Genomic DNA, 21,498 nt, shown 5'->3' on the forward strand with positions numbered 1-21,498 from the left:
TAAACTTGCTAAGACTTATTTTGTGGCCTAACATGATCTATCTTGCAGAACGTTCCAGAGCACTTGAGATCAATGCATATTCTTCTGTCGTTAGATGGAATGTCATATGTATGTATGTTAGGTCCATTTGTTCTAATGTATGGTTCAAATCAACTGATCCGTTGTAGGTTTTCTGTCCATGCATTACTGAAAGTGAGGTACTGAAGTCCCCTACTCTTATTGCATTGTTGACTATTTCTCATTTTACATCTCAAATACTAGGGGTCTAGTATTTGCCTAATATACTTAGGTCCTCTGATTGGTTGCTTGTGTAGTTACTATTTTTATGTTTTGTTGATGAGTTGACCCCTTTATCATTATATAATTGATACTGAGCAAGGGCTCGATCTGCTCACCACAAGATAAAAGGCCAAGCAGGTGGTGGAAAAGAAAGAACTTCAATAATAGATAAGCTAGTGTATCAGAAGATGGCTATCATCCTAAAAAACCCATCTTAAAGGGAAATTATCTGGAAATGACTTACATAAGGCAAACGGGGCTGGGAAGGGGGCTCGGGAGTGTCAGGTGATGGAAGACCGCAGAATGTTGGGCCCCTCTCTGTAGCACATCTGCTGAATGCAACATTCCTGAGGAATCTAAGAAAACCTCAGTTACTTCCTTATCTTCGACAGAAAGAACATTTTGGGTAGAGGACATAAATTTTATGCTAACAAGTTATTCTTTCCACCAGTTACAGATTAGCTTGCCTACATGCAGTTATAAGCTTTTTTCCAAAGCACATTGTGAGAATAAGACAGGGAAGGGAGGATGCGGCCTTGGGGGCTAAAGTTCTAAGAGTCGTCCGTGTAGAGGCAATTGTATTTCATATTTCTTCCTGGGCTGCATGTGAAAATTCAGTGGGATTCTGTGTCTTGCATGTAGTAGATCTTTAGTCTATGATGTGTGAAGCTTAAATCAGTCATTTTAGCTTCTTGATGCTGTTGCGTGATGCTTAGACAGGCAGAGGGCTGTTTACTCTCTTATCAGCCGTCCTCCTGCTGTTCTGCAAGGCAAGCTCAGAAACTTTGGTTACTTTGTTTCCTACGTTAACCTTGTGAGTACAGCTCAGGTTCATCCTAATCCAGGGAAACTTGAACTCCTTTGCCCTCGGGTTCATAATGACCTTGTTTATCTCTTTTTACCATTTTTGGCTTAAAGTCTAATCTTTCTAATATAAATATAGCTACCCCTGTTTTCTTCTGGTTTCCATTTGCACGGAATATCTTTTTCAGTCCCTTTACTTTGAGCCTATTTGTGTCCTTAAAACTGAAGTGTGTCTCCTGTCAGCAGCATCCAGTTGGGTCTTGTTTTTTAATACGTTCCAGCCACTTTATACCTTTTTATTAGACAATTCAACCCATATACATTTAGAGTAGTTATTGTTATGTAAGGACTTCCTATTGTCATCTTATTAATTGTTTTCTGGCTGTTTTGTTGCTCCCTTCTTCCTTTTTTGATATGTTTCTTTGTGAATCGGTTATTTTTCTCTGGTGGTGTGCTGTGATCCATTGTCTTTTTCTTTTGTGAGTCTACGGTAAGCTTTTGCTTTACAGTTACCATCAGACTTACATAAAACATTTTAGAGATGTAACAGTCTGTTTTACGCTGACAACTATATAACTTTTATCACGTACAAAAACCCTACCCTTTTACACCTTCCTTTACGAGATTAGTGTTGTTGCCTCTTTTTATATTGTGTATTTGTTAACAAATTTTAGTAGATTTAGTTATGTGCAATACCTTTAATCGTTTTACTATAGTTAAGTGGTTAACACATCATCACATTACAGTTAGAAATTCTCAATTTGACCATACATTTGCCTTTACCAATGCGTTGTATATTTTCATACGTTTTTATAAGTAGTTAGCATCCTTTCATTCTTTAAAAGGAGAGAAATTCTGACACATGCTACAACAATGGAATAACCTTGAAAATATGCTCAGTGAAATTATTAGCCTGTGACGAAAGGACAAATACTATATGATTCCACTCACGTAAGGGACTCAGAGTAGTCAAATTCATAGAGACAGAAAGTAGAATAGTCGTGGCCAGGGGTTGGTAGGAGAGGGTAATGGGGTTATTGCTTCATCGGTACAGAGTTTCAGTTTGTAAAATGAAAACAATTCTGTGGATGGATGGTTGTGATGACTGTAGAAGAATGTGAATGTACTTAATTCCACTGAACTGAACACTTAATAATGGTTTTAGGGACGGCCCTAGTGGCCTAGTGGTTAAGTTCGTGTGCTCTGCTTCAAAGGCCTGGCTTTGGTTCCATGCTGGCGGCTCACATACAAAAAAAAAGAGGAAGATTAGCAGTGGATGTTAGCTCAGGGTCAATCTTCCTCAGCAAAAAAAAAAAAAACAAGATACGTGGTTCATTTTGTGTTATGTATGTTTTACCACAACTTTAAAAAAATAGTTAAAAAATTGTTTTTCGGTTTTCCTGTGTTTTGGGCTCTTCATTCTCATTTTGTTTTTCCTTTTATGCCAAACTGCTATTCTAAACTATTACAATTGTAGCCTCTGTTTAGAATAATAAAAAAGAACTGTACATGTAGATACCCTCATAGGATTGATTCTCATTTCCATGTTGGAGTGTGTGTGTGTGTGTGTGTGTGTGTGTGTGTGTGTGTGTGTTTGCCCAGGCCAGTTGGGTATGCTTGAGTGTTAGACTTTAATTTTGTCCTGATTTTGTAATACTGTTATTATCATTGTTTTTTAAAAACATTGACCTTCTCTACTTTTTGGTCTTTGAATTCTTTTTCTTTCCAAAAGTCCGTGAGCAAGCTATTCTAGTACTCAAAACCAATAAAAAATAAATAACATACAGTTGAGATGGGTGCAATGGGACATTATTTTGGCTACTGTTATTTATTTATTTCTTGAGTTGGTATCTCTTTCTACTGTGTCCAACAGAAGAAGCTGCCTGCTCCATGAAGCCTTGCAGGGCTCCACAGTCCTTCACACTTTATTCCTAGACTGTCAGCAATTCTGAGCGCACCCCGTGCATTGCCTCCATCCTTCACTTTTTGGACTCCTGTTGGACATTTAGAGGTAATTTGGAGTTCTCTTTCTTTCTACTTCTGTGTGTGTGTGTTTGCCTCTTCCCCTCAATTAGCTAATAAAGCATGAAATTTTGGCCTGTCTTATAATGCTCCTGTGGCTTAAAAGCCCCTGAAAATATCAAAGCCTACATGAATAACCAGTGGTGTTATCTTTTAAGACCCTGGACTCTTTCTCATTTACTTAAATTATTGAATTTAAAATATATCTGAGTTACAAGTCCCGAGAGTTCAGAGAGCCACTGTTGCTGTCTTGGTGTAGGACCTGCTGTCATAACGCAAATCCTCAGACCTGTCCCCCCACACCCATACTTGACCACAATTTATTGGTCAGAGGCCTAGGTCTCAGGTAGCCCAAGCATCTTTGTGGTTGTGTGCATGAGATGCTATCAAAAGGCAATGCACTAGAGCTTTCCTGACAGTTACAAAAATTAGCAAAACTGAAATGTATTTGGTCTTTCACAGTTTCCAAACAGAATTCCTTCAGGATGAGACTGCAAGCAGCATTCTGTCCACTAGTAGACATGGGAGGACTCTGTACCCTCATGAGAACTTACCCTGTTGACTCTGATTCTAGGCTGACTCTGGGCCCTTATTCTTCTCTCCTCATTAATCGCTGAGCTTCTGGGTCAGAGGTTTGATCATTGATGTCTATAATGTCCTGGGGTCCAGGTTCCAAGAGAGTTTCCACTAATCCTTGATCTTTACACTGTGGTTGTTTTAAAAATGGAGTAGGCATTTTTAAAAATTGTGTAACAATTGGTAGTTATATTGGCTTCTATAATGGTGGCATTATTTTTTTCCCTTGAATTATCTTTATACAGTCTGTCACTGCTTAAGTTCCTTGAAAGTGTTTTCATTTTTGTCTTGAATTAGGCTTTGGATTAAAATAGATTTGCATTTGAGAATTAGTTTTGAAATCGTCCCTGCTCTATAATGACTGGTATGAAAATAACAGTAATTCATCAGTTGCTCTTGGGCCTGTCACCATGTCTCAGTTTCCCTATATGTAGAATGTCTATAAATTATAGACATTATATTTAATAAGCATGAGTACACAAATTAATTGCACTGCACATCTCTTCCTAAACCTCTCCATGAGGCAATTGAGAATGATTACTTGGAAATAGTCTGCCTGCTCCTCTCCTATGGTGCTGACCCCACTTTGGCTATGTATTCAGGTACAACAATAATGAAAATAACTCACAGAAAACTTATGGAAATGTTCCTGGCAGGTAGGTAACTTCAAGGAACAGGAATGACAAAGTTCAAGAAATAATCTTTATTAAAAATTAGATGATAACTAATTCAGATTTTACTAGGCATAAATTTAAAATCTTTAGATTTTAGAACAGCAGTAGTGCAGCCTTCTGTGTAATATAGTACTCTAGTCAAGCTGTTTATTTTGGTGATTAGCTGTTGATTCTACATTTACTTTGACCTGCTTGTTCTAATGCTTTAAAAGATTTCCTAAAGTTGTTTGCATTTTCTACTTAAGTATAGTTCATATGTTCACATTTTGAGTTTGGGTGAAGACTTAAACTTCCCATTCATGAAATTATTTGCATGTTTCTGTTGTGTGTACTCAGCAGATAAGTGATTGTTTAAGCCCCAGTCATTATAGGATCCCTAAAGCAGAAGCACAGGTTTTCATGACTGTGATGAACCTACAGTCAAATTCTTTATCAAACACTTTATGCCAAAGAATGCCACTGACTCACATGATAAGAAACATTTTGTTTTAACTTAGACTTACTTATTGGAAAAAATCTTCATCTGTCAAAGAAGAGAGAGAGAATTGTAATGCTCCTTTATTTTTGCATATAGTATCTAAAAAATTCTTAGCTTGCCAATCTAGTTTTTGTTGATGGGCTAGCATGTTAGAGGTGGTCTGTACCTAGGGAAGGCAGTTGATGAGTTATATAGGTTTTTGTCAGATACAGTAGAGAGCAGGTTGTTGGAGAATTGCATCAATGTACAGCAAGGGAGTTTTGTATGATACACGAGAAGTGACCTGCCAGCCTATTCTGAATTTATAGGAAAATGTTCCCTAACAGCATTTTGTTATATCAGTAGGTTTTATATTATTTTTTTTATTTTATTTGTAATTGTGGTTACAAACATATAACATTAGATTTTACATGTTAAACATTTTTAAGTGTATAGTTCAGTAGGGTTAAATACATTCACTGTTTTGCAACAGATCTGTAGAACTTCATCTTGCAAAACTGAAAATTTATGCCATTAAACACTAATTACACTTCCCCTTCCCCCTGGCCTCTGGCAAGCAACATTCTACTTTTGTTTCTATCATTTCCACTACTTTAAATACCTCATATGGATGGAATCTTATAGTATTTGCCTATTTGTGCCTGGCTGATTTCACTAAGCATAATGTTTTCAAGATCGTAGCATGTAACAGAATCTCTTTTTAAAGCTGAAGAATAGTTCATTGTATGTTTATCCATATTTTGTTTATCCATTCATCCTGAATGGATGTTTGGGTTGTTTCCACCCCCTCACTATTGTGAATAATGCTGCAGTGAACATGGGTGTGCAAATACCTGCGATCCTGCTTTCAATTCTTTTGGACATATATTCAGAAGTAGGGTTGCTGAATCATATGGTAGTTCTAGTTTTAATTTCCCAAGGAATCTCCATACTGTTTCCCAAGCAGCTGTACCATTTTACATTCCCATCAACAGTGCATTAAGGTTCTGGTTTCTCCAGATCCTCACAACACTGTTTACTTTTCTTTTGATAGTGGCTATCCTAATGGATATGAAGTTATATCTTATTGTAGTTTTGATTTGTATTTCCCTAATGATTTATGATGTTGAGAGTCTTTTCATGCGCTTATTGGCCATTTGTATACCCTTTGGAGAACTAAGTCCTTTGCCAATTTTTAAATTGGATTATTTGTTTTTTTGTTGAGTTTTAGAAGTTTCTTGTATATTCTGGCTATTAACCTCTTATCAGATATATGATTTGCAAATATTTTCTCCCCTTCTCTAGGTTTCCTTTTACTCTTTTTTTTGCTTTGATATGCAAAAGTTTTTAATTTTAGTGTTGTCACGTTAATCTGTTTTTGCTTTTTTTGCCTGTGCTTTTGGTGTCATAGCCAAGAAATTATTGCCAAATGCAATTTCTGGGAGCTTTTCCCCTATGTTTTGTGGTTTTAGGTCTTATGTTTATGTATTTAATGTATTTATGTATTTAATGTTTATGTATTTAATCCATTTAGAGTTAGTTTTTGCATATCGTGTAAGGTCAGAATCTAACTTCATTCTTTTGCATGTGTATATCCAGCTTTCCCAGTACCACTTGTTTAAGACTGTCCTTTCCCTATTATGTATCCTTACAACCCTCATCAAAGATTATTTGACAGTATACATGGGTGTTTATTTCTGGGCTCTCTGTTCTGTCCCTTAGTCTATATGTCTGTCTTTATGCCAATACTACACTGTCTTGATACTTTTGCTTTGTAGTATGTTTTGAAATCAGTAAGTGTGACCCTGACAACTTTGTTCTTTTTCAAGATTGTTTTGGCTGTTCAGGATCCCTTGATGTCTCATATGACTTTTGGGATAGATTTTTTGTTTTTGCAGAAAAAATGCTATTAGGATTTTGGTAGAGATTGCATTGAATTTACAGATTGCTTTGGGTAGTATGGAAATTTTAACAGTATTAGTTCTCTTAATCCATGAACATAGAATGTCTTTCCATTTATCTGCAACATCTTAGATTTCTTTTAGTGATGTTTTATAGTTTTTAGTGTACAAGTATTTTGCCTCATTTAAATTTATTCCTATTTGTCCTTGTTTTTTCTTGCTGAGCAAGATTTTCCCTGAGCTAACATCTGTTGCCAATCTTCTTTTTTTTTTTTTTCCTTGAGGAAGATTAGTGCTGACCTAACATCCGTGCCGATCTTTGTATGTGGGTGGCTGCCACAGCATGGCTGATGAATGGTGGAGGTCTGCACCTGGAATCCGAACTGGCAAACCTGGGGCCACTGAAGCTGAGCACAGTGAACTTAACCATGCTGAAGTTAACTATGCCATGGGGCTGGCCCCACTATCTATCCTTTTTGATGCTATTATAAGATTGTTATTATAAGAAATATAAGATATTTCAGTTTTAGATTCTTTATTGTTTCGTTGTTGTTAGTGCTGTCAAGTCTATCTTGACTCCTAGTGATCCTGTGTACAGTGGGAACACTGCCCGGTCCTTTTGCTCCATCTTCTCACCTTTCAACGCTGTATCAGACACTGCTCCAATGCTACTCATAGGGTTTTCATGACTTATTTTTTCAGAAGTGAGTTTCCAGGTCTTTCCTAGTCTGTCTTAGTCTGGAGGCTCTGCTGAAACCTGTCCACCATGGGTGACCTTGCTGGCATTTGAAATACCGGTGGCATAGCTTTCAGCATCACAGCCACACACAGTCTTCACATATGACAACCACAAACAGGTGATGTGGTTCCTTGCTCAGAAGTGAACCCAGCACCAAGGCAATGAGAACACAGAAGTGTAAATACTAGACCACCAGAGTTGGCTGTTTATTGTTAGTGTATAGAAATGCAACCTTTTGTATATTGATTATGTATCCTGCAACTTTGCTGAAATCGTTTCTTGTTTTAATAGTTTTTTTTTTAATCTTTTTTTCCTCTTCAGATTATTTAAATTACCTACAGGCTTACAGGGATGATAAATTTAATGGCTCTTGGGAGTTCTATGGAAGCTTTGTGTGTGGTGAACAACACTGTTCTTTTTAGTTCAGTAGGAAGTGAATGAATTACAAAACAGTTTTCTTTGGTGTGTGTAAGGGGAAGGTGAGTGGTGGGTGCTATAAGCAGGCATCATTAGGAAATAATTTCTTTTTATTTAGAATCATTTAATTGATGAGAACTGAAATCTTGATAGGACCTATCTGATACTTTCTCTCTTTTTCCGTCCATTAGAACCAGATAATAAAGATGAATATAATATTTTGGCAAACCCTCCAGGACCAGAGGACCAGGATGACGAAGATAAGGCTTACAGTGATGTGTTTGAATTTGAATTTTCAGGTAGCCTCCTCTTACCATGTTATAATATCCAAGTGTCTGTTTCTTAGGGGTAAGCATGGATATCATGTGGTTGAAAAATATCTGAGTTTTCTTGGAGTAGCAGGACCTAAAAATCCTTTTAAGCAGATGAGAGTGGATGAGAGAGTTGTAAGTGTCCATGAACGTTATTTAATGATCTTTTCTGGAAAAGATTAATTATACATAGTGGGGATCAGATTTACAGCACAGTATAAACTGTCCTTATCAGAACACTGCTAAGGCAAATGAGGCCTCAGAACTGTACGTGTTAAAATTATCATCTACTGGAATTCCACAGAAGAGTTGGTCCCTTGGTAACTTCAGTCACTAAATCTTTGTGAAAGAATACTAGAATTGCCCTAACATGCCATTGTAGGGGCTTTCTCGGGCACATGATGTGTACTACACTATATTGATAATCTCCCTTCTCATGTGGGATTAGGAAAATCATTATTTATGGTTCCTGGGATCTTTGCATATCATCAAATTTGGTTAGATCCAGTCTTTCCCCCATTGTTGAGCCACCGTCCTCCAGTGACCAATCTCTTGGGGTATACGTATCAAGAGACCTGTGCTCTATTGTGTGTAAACAAAAGTGCTTCATAAATAACATCATCCTCAGGCTCTGAAGTTATAAGTATGTATGCCATTATAAACAGTGAGATTTTTATTAGTAGTAGAAATCATAAAGTTGTGTTACAGAGAGGATGGAAGGAATGTAACAATTTGCTTTTCAGAAGTATCAATCCCAAAAGACATGAGGAGTGAGAGTGGAGATGTATGAACAGAAAGAAGAGACAGCCTTCTGTGTTTAAAATGCTGTATAGTCAGGGGAGGAGTAGAGATCAAAAAGGTGTTTGTAATTAGTCTTCTTGGGTTGGGAGATAGACTTCCTTCAGGGACTGTAGTGGGAAACATTGAGAGTTATAACTTGAATTGTGATCAGAGTTCAGTGAGTAGGACTTCACCTGTTTCTGTCAGCAGTGAGAGCAATGAAGTGGGAGTTCTGATAAGTCTTATTAAAGTGTTCCTCCTGTTTTCTAAAAATCAATTGTTCTTCTCTATATGTTCTCCTAAAACCAGATGAATCCAAAATTACTCCTACTAGAAGTGGATACGTTCCTTTACCTTAAAAGGAGAATGTTGGTCAATGAGTGGTATGGTGAGAAATGGCAGGGGTTGCAATTGGAAGTAACTGGCACTTATTATAGACTATAGACTGGTTTATTCAGAATGGTAATTAATTATTGGGAGCACTTTTAATTTTGCCAGAAACTTAAACCACTTTCCTTTTTATTTTGTAGGCCAAGAAACTGGTTATTGCTTTCAGATGTACTTAAAGAATTGAAAATATCCTGCATATTCTGCTGCAATTTTCCGAATATAGAAGTTGTTACAATTGCAGAAGCAGAAGTTTACAGGCAAGTTTCATCAAGTCTCTTTTTCTCTTGCTCCAGAGACTTGGAAGCCTTCAATTCTGAAAGCAAGGAAGCATTAGATTTGGTTGAATTCACAAACTTCAGACTCTGCTTGGCTCCTCTGTGGAATGGTTAAATCCCAGCAATGTGGACTTGGAGAAGGACCACTGGTGAGAGTCTAGTCCCACTGTGTATAGTGTGTTGTTGTGTCAATACTGTGCAAATTTGTCAAAATACAACTATTTCTGTAAAGGGGCATTATTATGTATGGAAATATCTCTGCTTTATCTAAAACTCCAGTTGCAGGACCTGGAAAGATGTCTTTCTTTCTTTCCTTTTTTTTTGTGAGGAGATCAGCCCTGTGCTAACATCTGCCAATCCTCCTCTCTTTTTTGCTGAGGAAGACTGGCCCTGGGCTAACATCCATGCCCATCTTCCTCCACTTTTCATATGGGATACCGCCAAAGCATGGCTTGCCAAGCGATGCGTCAGTGCGCGCCTGGGATCCCAACCGGCGAACCCTGGGTCACCACAGCAGAGTACACGCACTTAACTGCTTGCGCCAGCTGGCAGGTCTGAAGATGTCTTTCTTTTTAAATTTAAATTAGTTTTTATGAATTGCTGAGGTGTTTTACTGAAGTATTTTACTTTTAAATGTTCGAAAGCTGCTTTGGAATAAGTTTGGTTTTACTTGGAACATTTTTCTTGTCTTTTTTTTTAAAGGAAAAAATAAATTAGGTAAGAGAGTCTTGTCCATTGATGTTTTTCATTCAAAGCACTGCTGACAGAGACTGTTAACTTTTATAAATGAGGTCATCAAAATTGGAAAAGTGTTTCAGAGAACAAATTTAGTGAAGAAAATTGATGTTGCAACTTTTTGCTTTGTTTACAGAGTATGTTATTGGCTGGGTATATGCTATTGTATATAATTCAAATTAAAACCACATCCACTCATAATAACTAATTGTATGAACTTTATATCATAACTTAAAAGCTATGAAATTAGTTTTCATGATGCAATAGATTATTGTCATATTTAAAGAAGACTTTGAGCTATTTTTTATCCACTATAGAATATTAAAAATTATCTTACGTTGAGTTTGCTTAAAAATGTATATAAACTGAACTTTCTTGAATTGTGTGTTTTTAATTTGTATTTTAACTTTATAAGTAAATTCTCTTCCTTTTAAACAGTTTTACAAGAATGTTCTGAAAAGGCAATAAAATTGTTGGGGAAATGAGAAAATTTAAGTATCTTGTATACTATGTGTTTCTAAAATATATGGTTTTCACTGCTATTTTTAAAAAATGATCAAATTCCTATGTCAATTTATAGTCTCCATAAACCAAAGCAAACTGGACATTAAGAGAAAATGTATTCTGAGTATGATCTAGGTTTGTGTCTTAGAATCTCAACCCTTTACATAGACATAAACATAAACAAACATATGTTATTTACAGAAATATTATTTATTTTCCCTAATATTTTGTTGTGGTAAAATATACATTTATATATATTAAAATAATACAAATTTACTATCTTAACTATTTTTAAGTGTACAGTTTGTTAAATGTACAGTATTATTAAATACATTCATAATGTTGTGCTTCCATCACCACCACCCATCTCCAGAACTCTGTCTTGTAAAACTGAAACTCTATACCTATTAAACAATAACTCCCCATTCCCTCCTACCTTATTGCCTGGTAAGCAGTTTTCTACTCTCTGTCTGTGATGTTCACTATTCTCAGTACCTCATAAAAGAGGAATCATGTAGTATATGTCTTTTTGTGATTGACATTTCACTTATCTTAATGTCTTCAGGGTTCGTGAACATGGTGGCATATTACAGAATTTCTTTCCTTTTTAAGGCTGAATAAAATTCCATTGTATATCATGTTTTGCTTATCCATTCATCTGTTGATGGCACTTGGGTTGCTTCCATGTTTAGCTGTTGTGAATAATGATGCTATGAACATGGGTGTTAAAATAAACTCTTCGAGACTCTTTCAGTTCTTTTAGGTACATACACAGAAGTGGAATTACTGGTTTATAAGGTAACAATATTTTTAGTTTTTTCAGGAATTGCCATTCTGTTTTTCATAGTTTCTGTACCATTTTACATGCCCATCAACAGTCAATAAAGTCCCAGTCTCCACATCCTCACCAGGTCTTGTTATTGCACAAAATTTTTAAGTTTTAGTGAGTCCAGTTTGTCTATTTTTCCTTTCCTATTTCCTTTCCTCCTTTCCTTGTCTGTTTTCCCTTGTCTGTGCTTTTGGTGTCATATCCAAGAAATCATTGCTAAATTCAATGTTGTGAAGCTTTTGCCCTATGTTTTCCTGTAAGTGTTTTATAGTTTTAGCTTTTACATGCAGGGTTTTTCTTTCTTTTTTTTCAATTGAGGTAACATTGGTTTATAACATTATAAATTTCAGACACACATCATTATATTTCAGTTTCTGTGTAGACTACATCATATTCACTATCCAAAGACTAGTTACCATCTGTCACTCTACAAATATGCCCTATCACCCTTTTCTCCCCTCTCCCTCCCCACTTCCCTTCTGGTAACTCGTAATATAATGTCTGTATCTATGTGTTTTTTTGTTGTTGTTGTTTTTATCTTCAACTTATGAGTGAGATCATACAGTATTTGTCTTTCTCTGTCTGGCTCATTTGCTTAGCATAATACCCTTGAGGTCCATCCATGTTGTCGCAAATGTCATGATTTTGTCTTTTTTATGGCTGAGTACGATTCCACTGTATATATATATACAACTTCGTCTTTATCTTTTCATCCATTGATGGGCACTTAGGTAGTTTCCAAGTCTTAGTTATTGTGAATAATGCTGCAATGAACATGCAAATATCTTTGCGCATTCGTGTTTTTGGGTTCTCTGGATAAATACCTATAAATGGAATAGCTGGATCATATGGTAGTTTTATTTTTAATTTTTTGAAGACTCTCCATAGTGTTTTCCATAGTGGCTGCAACAGTTTATATTCCCACCAGCAATATATGAGAGTTCCCTTTTCTCCACATTCTCTCCAACACTTGTTATTTCTTGTCTTGTTAATTATCACCATTATGACAGGTATGAGGTGATATCTCATTGTAGTTTTGATTTGCATTTCCCTAATAATTAGTGATGTTGAACATCTTTTCATGTACCTGTTGGCCATAAGTATATCTTCTTTGGAAAAATGTCTCTTCAGATCCTTTGCCCATTTTTAAACTGGGCTGTTTGTTTTTTGAGTTGTATGAGTTCTTTATACATTTTGAATATTAACTTCTTATCAGATATATGGTTTGCAAATACCCTTTCCCAATTGTTAGGTTGTCTTTTCATTTTATTGATGGTTTCCTTTGCTGTGCAGAAGATTTTTAGTTTGATATAGTCCCATTTGTCTATTTTTTTCTTTTGTTTCCCTTGCCCCGTGAGATGTGGTATTCACAAAGCTAAGACTGATGTTGAAGAGCATACTGTCTGTGTTTTCCTCTAGAAGTCTTATGGTTTCAGGTCTTACATTCAAGTCTTTGATCCATTTTGAGTTAATTTTTGTGTATGGTATAAGATAGTGGTCTACTTTCATTCTTTTGCATGTGGCTGTCCAGTTTTCCCAACAGCCTTTATTGAAGAGACTTTCCTTTCTCCATTGTATATTCTTGGCTCCCCTGTTGGTTTTTGATCCATTCCACATTAACTTTTGTATATGGTGTCAGATAAGGATCCAACTTCATTCCTTTGCATGTGGATATCCAGTATTTACAGCACCATTTGTTGAAAAGTCTGTCCATTCCCCATCAAATTGTCTTGGCACCCTTGTCAAAAATTATTTGACCACATATGCAAGGGTGTGTTTCTGAGCTTTTATTTTTGTCCCTTTGTCTTTATATCCATTTTCATGCTGGTACCACACTGTTTTGTTTACTGTAGCTTTGTTGTAAGTTTTGAAACCAGGAAGTGGGAATCCCCGTTTTGTTCTTTTTCAAGATTGTTTTAGCTATTCAGGGTCCCTTGAGATTCCATAAGAATTTTAGGATGGGTTTTTCTATGTCTTAAAAATATACCATTGGGATGTTGATAGGGATTGCATTGAATCTGTAGATTGCTCTGGGAGGTATGGACATCTTAACAATATTAACTGTCCCAATCCATGAACATGGAATGTGTTTCCATTTATGTCTATCTTCTTTTGGCAGTGTTTTGTAGTTTTCATTGTACAGTTCTTTCACCTTTTTGGTTAACTTAATTTCTAAGTATTTTATTCTTTCTGATGCTATTGTAAATGGAATTTTTTTCTATATTTTATTTTTGGATTGTTTATCGTTAGTGTATAGAAATGCAATTGATTTTTGCGTGTTGACTTTGTATCCTTCTATTTGCTGAATTCATTTATTAGTTCCAACAGGTTTTTGGTAGAATCTTTAGGGTTTTCTACATATAAGATCATATCATCTGCAAACTGAGATAATTTTACTTCTTCCTTTCTACTTTGGATGCTTTTTATTTCTTTTCCTTGCCTAATTGTTCTGGCTAGAACTTCCAGTAGTATGTTGAATAGACGTGGTGAGAGTGTACATCCCTGTCTTACTCCTGATGTTAGGAGGATAGTTTTTAGTCCTTAGCCATTTAGTCTGATGTTTGCTGTGGGTTTTTCATATATAGCTTTTATTATGTTAATGTAGTTTACTTCTAATCCTGTTTTTTCAGTGTTTTTATCATAAAAGTGTGTTGAGTTTTGTCAGATGCTTTTTCTTTATCAATTTAGATGAACATACAGTTTTTTCCCTTCATTTTATTAGTGTGATGTATTATATTGATTGATTTTCAAATGTTGAACCATCCTTACTTTCTGGTAATAAATCCCATTTATTCATGGTATATAATCCTTTTAATATGCTGCTGAATTCAGTTTGCTAGTATTTTGTTGAGGATGTTTGTGTCAAGACTCATGAGGAATATTGGTCTGTATTTTTCTTATAGTGTATTTGGTTTTGGTATCAGGGTAATGGTGGCCTCATAGGTTGAGTTAAGATGCGTTTCCTCCTTTCCAGGATTTTGGAAAATTTTGAAAAGAATTGGTATTAGTTCTTTAACTATTTCATAGAGTTTACCAATTAAACATTAGATCCAAAAGAGATTTTATTTTTTATTAAAATTCAATATCCTTACAAGGTCTATTCAGATTTTGTATTTCTTCATGATTTAGTCTTGGTTAGTTTTGTGTATCTAGGAATTTGTGCATTTCATCTAGGTTATCCAATATGTTGATGTATGATTGTTCATAGTACTATCTTATAATTCTTTTTATTAATATAGTAATGTCCCCATTTCATTTCTGATTTTAGTAATTTGAATCTTCTCTCTTTTCTCTTAGTATTATTATAACAATGATTTAAACCCACTTTTGTTTTCTACATGATTTGAGACTAGTATATCTTTAAACAAAACCAATTGTCTAAAAGCTAATTTTATTGTAATTTTTGTTTGTACTTTCACATTCTGTTCTACATAATTTAAGAGGGAACGCATTTAAAAGAATATTAGTTTATGTTTTGTGCACACAAAACATATGTATAAAACTGTAACCTTGGGATATTGTAACCTGAAAGGGGAAGGGATGGAGCTATAAAGGAGCAGAGTTTTTGTATGTTATTGAAGTTAAGCTGGTATAAATTCAAATTAGAGTGTTATATCTTTAGGATGTTAAACGAAATCCCCATGATAACTACAAATAAAATGGTTATAGAATATACAGAAAAGGAAGTAAGAAAGGAATTTCAACATTTCACTGCAAAAAGTCCAACTAAACACAAAGAAGACAATAATGTAGGAAATGAGAGATTAAAAAAAGCTATAAAACATAAGGAAAACAAATAGCAAAATGACAGAAATAAGTCCCTCCTTATGAGGAATTACTTTAAATATAAGTGAATTGAATTCTCTGTCAAAACACGGAGATTGGCAGAATGAATTTAGAAAACAAAAACATTACCCCAAAACACAAAAAGGTTGAAAAGTGAAAGTTTGGATTTTTTAGCCCTGAGAAAGAAGGAATTCTTGCCACTTGTAACAACATGGATGAACCTTGAAGGCATTATGCTAAGTGAAGTAAGGCAGACAGAGAAAGGCAAATCCTGCATGATATCATTAATATGTGGAATCTAAAAAAGCCAAACTCTTAGAAACAGAGAGAAGAATGTTGGTTACCAAGGACTGAAAGTTGGGGCAATTAGGGAGATGTTGTTTAAGGGTACACACTTTCAACCAGAAGATGAATAAGTCTGAGATTTAAAGGACAACATTGTGAGTATAGTCAATAATACTGTATTGTAAACCTCAGAGTTGCTAAGAGTCTAGATCATCATTATTCTCACAACAGAAAAACAAATAATAATTAGGTGATGGGATAGAGGCGGTAGCTAAAGCTAGCGCAGAAATCATATTGTAATACATAAATGTATTAAATCAATGCATACACCTTAAACTTACACAATGTTGTCTATCAATTATATCTCAATTTTTAAAAAGTGATATGATTATAAGAGTGCTAGTTGCATGCTACTGTGAGGAGATTGTTATTTCAGGCAATGGATGTTACAGCCATTCTGTAATGCAATATAGAGAAGTGTTTAAGAACACATATAATAAAAATTATTATAAGGAAAAAAGTGAAAGGGTAAAAAAAGATATTCCATGAAAATAGTAATCAAAAGAGAGCAGGGGTGGTTATACTATTATCAGACAAAATAGACTTTAAATCAAAAGAGGTTACAAGTGATAAAGAAGGACTATTAATAAAAGATTCAGTACAGCAAGAAGATAAAATAATTATAAACATTTATGCAAAAACAACAGACTGAGAAAATATATGAAGCAAAAATTGACAGAAAGGAAGGGAAAAACAGTTCTATAATAATAGTTGGAGACTTCACTACTCCACTCTCAGTACTAGATAGAACATCTAGTCAAGATAAGTAAGGAAATAGAGGAACTGGACAACACAATAAACCAACTAGATGTAGCAGACATTTACAGAACACCCTAACCAAAAACAACACCCTATATGTTTTTCTCAATTGCACAGGGAAGATTTTCCCAGATAGACCATATATTAGGCCACAAATTAAGTCTCAATGGATTTTAAAAGGTAGATATCATACAAAGTATCGTCTCCAACCACAACAAGATGAAGTTAGAAATCAAACACAAGAAAAACTGGAAACTTCACAATCACAAACAGAATACTCTTAAACAACCAATAGATCATAGAAGAAACCAAAAGGCAAATCAGAAAATACTTAGAGATGAATGAAAACAAAAACAAGATATCAAAACATGGGATGCAGTGGAAATAGCACTAAGGGGGAAATTTATATATGTAACTACTTTACATTAAAAAAATGAGAGATCTCAGAGCAACAACCTGAATTTACAATTTAAGGAACTAGATAAAGAAAAACTGAACCCAAAGCTAGCAGAAGGAAAGAAAGATTAGAACAGGGAGAAATAGAATAGAGAATAGGAAAACAGTAGAGAAAATCAATGAACCCAAAAGTTGGTTCTTTGAAAAGATAGATCTTTAGCTAAATATTTATTTTTTGAGATGTAGTTCATATATCATGAAATTCACCTTTTTAAAGTGTACAATTTGGTGGCCTTAAGTATATTAACACACTTGTGCAACCATTACCAATATCTACTTCCAGAATATTTTTATTACTCAAAGAAGAAAGTCGTACGTATTGTCTTTCCCCATTACTGGTTCCCCCACTTCCCAGGAAATACTTTATTTAGGAATTTACCTGTTCTGGACATTTCCTGTAAACAGAATCATACAATATATGACTTTCATGTCTAGCTTCTTTTTTACATAGCGTAATGTGTTCAAGCTTCATCCACATTGTAGCATTTGTCAATATTTCATTCCTTTTTATGACTGAGTAATCCATTGTATGGATATACCATATTTGTTTATCCATTGATCAGGTGATGGATATTTGGGATCTTTCCACTTCGGGCTCTAGCGAATACTATGAGAAATTGAGAAATTGTATGAGAAATTGTGTACAAGTCTGTTTGTTGACATATATTATCATTTCTCTTGGGTATATGCTTAGGAGTAAAATTGCTGGGTTGTATGGTAATTATGTTTAGCCTTTTAAGAAAATACCAGGCCAGACAGTTTTCCAAAGCAAATGAACCATTTTACATTTCCACCAGCAGTGGATGAGTGTTCTAATTTCTCCATATCGTCGCCAACAATTGTTGTTGCCTGTCTTTTTCATTACAGTTATTACATGAAGTTGGTATCTCATTGTAGTTTTGATTTGTATTTCTCTGATGACTAAGTCATGTTGAGCATCTTATTGTGTGCCTTTTTGCCATTTGTATTGATAAAATCTACTTTGATATTTGTGTAGCCATTCCAGTTCTTTCTTTTTTTTTTGGAAGATCAACCCTGAGCTAACATCCATAACAATCTTCCTCCCCAGTTCTCTTTTGGTTGTTGTTTACATGTTGTTTGCATATTTAAAATTTTAACTTATTTATTCCTTGGAATATCTAGTGTGTCTCTTGTAGCAGAATACAGTTTGATAATTTTTAAAACCCATTATGTCTTTTAATTGGAGAGTTTTATCTGTCTAATAATTAAATTAATAATTTAACAAATTAATTATATTAAGTATTATAATTACTGATAAGGTATGATTTATGTTTGCAGTTTCTTTTAGTCTTCTGTATATCTTAACTCTTTTGTTCCTCTGTCTCCATTTTACTGTCTTTCCATTTATGAAAAAAAAAATAGCTATTGGAATTTTGGTAGGGATTGTATTGACTCTGTAGATTGCTTTGAGAAGTACTGCTATCTTAAAAATACTGTCTTCCAATCCATGAATTTGGGATCTCTTTCCTTTTATTTAGATTTTCTTTATTATCTACCAGCAATGTTTTTGTAGATTTCAATGTAGAAGTCTTTTGCCTCCTTGGTTAAATTTACTCCTGAGTATGTTATCTTTCAGTTGCTACTGTAAAGAAAATTGCCTTCTTAATTTCCTTTCCAATTTTTAATTGCATTGCTGATGTATAGAAACACATCTGATTTTTGCATATTTGTCTTGTACATTCAACTTTGCTGAATTTGTATTAGCTCTAGGTGTTAGTTTTTGGATTTTGGAAGATTTTCTACATTAAGATCATGGCTTGTGAATACAGTTTTACTTGTTCCTTTCCAAGTCATGTTCTCTCTCTCTCTCGTCTAATTGCTCTGACTAGAACTTCTAGTACAAAGTTTAATAGAAGTTTTAAAAGTGGCATATTTGTCTTCTTTCTGATCTTAAGAGGAAAGCTTGCAGTCTTGTACCCTTTGGGATTTTCATAAGTGCCTTTTATGATGTTGAGGAAGTTCACTTGTATTCCTGTTTTTCTGAGTGTTTTTATTATGAAAGTGTTGGATTTTATCAAATACCTGTTATGTCAATTGGGATGATCTTTTTTTTTCACTTCATTTTATTAGTGTAAATATATATATGTTAAGTGATCGATTTTCTTATGTTGAACTACCCTTGCATTTCTGGGATTAATCTCACTTTGTTATGGTGTATATTTTACGGATTTGTATCTATATTCGGAAGCGGTATTAGACTTTAATTTTCTCTTCTTGTGTCTTTGTCTTTGGTGGTAAGGTAATACTGGTGTCATAGAATGAGTTAGCAAGTGTTCTATCTTTATGGAGGACAAGAATTTGAGAAATTTTGGAAAGAACTTGAGAAGGATTCATGCGAATTCTTTTTTAAATGATTTGTAGAATTCACTAGTGACGGCTTGTGGACCTGAATTCTCTGATGTTGGGAGATTTTTGGGTTTCTGATTCAATTTCTTTACTTATTACTGGTCTGCTCAGATTTTCTATTTCTTTTTGGGTCCATTTGGGTAATTTGATAGTTTGTGTTTTTCTAGGATATCTATTCTGTTGAGACACAATTGTTTATTTCTGTAAGGTTGGTAGTAATGTCCCCACTTTCATTTCTCCTTTTTTGCATCTTCTCTCTTTTTCTCCTTGTTAAGTCTAGCTAACGATTCTTCAGTTGAATTGACTTTTCAGTAACTAACTGTTGGTTTTGTTGATACATATTTTACAGATGAGGAAACTGAAGATCAGAGAGATTTAGATTCTTTCCCCGGGGGTGCTCAGCTCGTAAGTGGTAGAACAAGATCCAAATCTATGTTAGCCTGGCTCTAAGACCTGTATTTTTCCTGCGGATATCATGCTGTGACCATCTTTCTGAGCAGCATTGATTATCACTTCTTGTCTTCGACTTACTTCTGGTTTGGCTGAAACTCTGGGTCAGATGATGTAAAGGAAGCTGGGGATTGGAGGAAAACCAAACTAACTTCCAAGATTTATGTATGTGGTCACAAATTGAGTTTCATCTCTATAACTTTTGCTAATGTACTCAGTAGCCTCACTTCTCAAGTATACTCTTCCTTTTTATTTTCTCCAGCCTTATTAAGATATAATTGACATATAAAATGTAAATTTAAGCTGTACAATGTGACGATTTGATACGTGTATGTATTGCAAAATGATTTTCATAATAAGGTTGGTTAACATCTGCATCCCCTCACATAATTACCTTTTTGTGTCTGTGTAGTGATAACCATTATGATCTACTGTCTTAACAACTTCCAAGTATATAATATAGCAGTGTTAACTCTACTTACTATGCTGTACATTAGTTCCCCAGATCATATTTATCTTATAAGTGAAACTTTGTACCTTGTAACCAACATCTTCCCATTTCTCCCATCCCTCCTTCTGTCCTGTATCTCTATGAGTTGCTTTTCTTTAGATTTTGCATATAAGTGAGAATTAATAGTATTTGTCTTTCTCTGTCGGACTTATTTCACTTAACATAATGCCCTCAAGGGATTATGCCCTCTATCCACGTTGTTGCAAGTGGCAAGACTTCCTTCTTTTTATGACTGAATATTATTACACTGTATGTGTATATATATATATATGCATGGACACTTAGGTTGTTTCCGTGTCTTGGCTGTTGTGAATGGTGCTGCAATGGCTATGGGGGTGCTTATATCTCCTTGAGATCCTGATGTCATTTCCCTTGGGTAAATACACAGCAGTGGAATAGCTGGATCATATGGTAGTTCAATTTTTAATTTTTTGAGGAATCTGCATACTGTTTTCCATCATGGCTACACCAATTTACATTCCCACCAACAGTGCACAAGGGTTCCCTTTTCTCCACATCCTCACCGTATTGGTGCCGGGTGATATTTCATTTGATTTGCATTTCCCTGATGATTAGTGATATTGAGCATCTTTTTACTTGCCTGTTAGCCATCTGTATATCTTCTTTTGAAAAATGTCTATTCAAGATCTTTACACATTTTTAAATCAGATTTTTTTTTTTTTGCTATTGAGTTGCATGAGTGCTTTATATATTTTTTATATTAATCCCTTATCAGATGGTTTGAAAGTATTTTCTCCCATTCTGTAAATTGCTTTTTTATTCTGTTGATAGTTTCTTTTGTTGTGCATAAGCTTTTAAGTTTAATGTATCCCACTTGTTTATTTTTGGTTTTGTTGCTTATGCTTTTGTTGTCATATTCAAAAAATCATTCCCAAGATCCATGTCAAGGATCATCGCCCATATGTTTTCTTCTAGGAGACCTAAAGTACCAGGCAGTATGTTTGAGTCTTTAGCCATTTTGAGTTAATTTTTGTGAGTGGTGTAAGATGGGGGTGTAGTTTCATTTTTTTGTGTGTTGTTATCCAGTTATCACGACACTTCAACATTATTGAAGAGACTATGCTTGCCCATTAGGTGGTTTTACTCCTTTGTCAAATATTAGTTGACCAT

General features: G+C 34.8%; 1 pseudogene; it reads left to right on the forward strand.

Moving 5' to 3' along the window:
* LOC147911669 (BCL-6 corepressor-like) overlaps positions 1-9,778 on the forward strand; it is a 32,849-nt pseudogene extending 23,071 nt beyond the window's left edge.
* The last annotated feature ends 11,720 nt before the right edge of the window (positions 9,779-21,498 follow it).

Source organism: Ceratotherium simum, chromosome Y, assembly GCF_057802395.1.
Source record: "Ceratotherium simum simum isolate JZ-2026a chromosome Y, ASM5780239v1, whole genome shotgun sequence".
NCBI classification, from domain to species: Eukaryota; Metazoa; Chordata; class Mammalia; order Perissodactyla; family Rhinocerotidae; genus Ceratotherium; species Ceratotherium simum.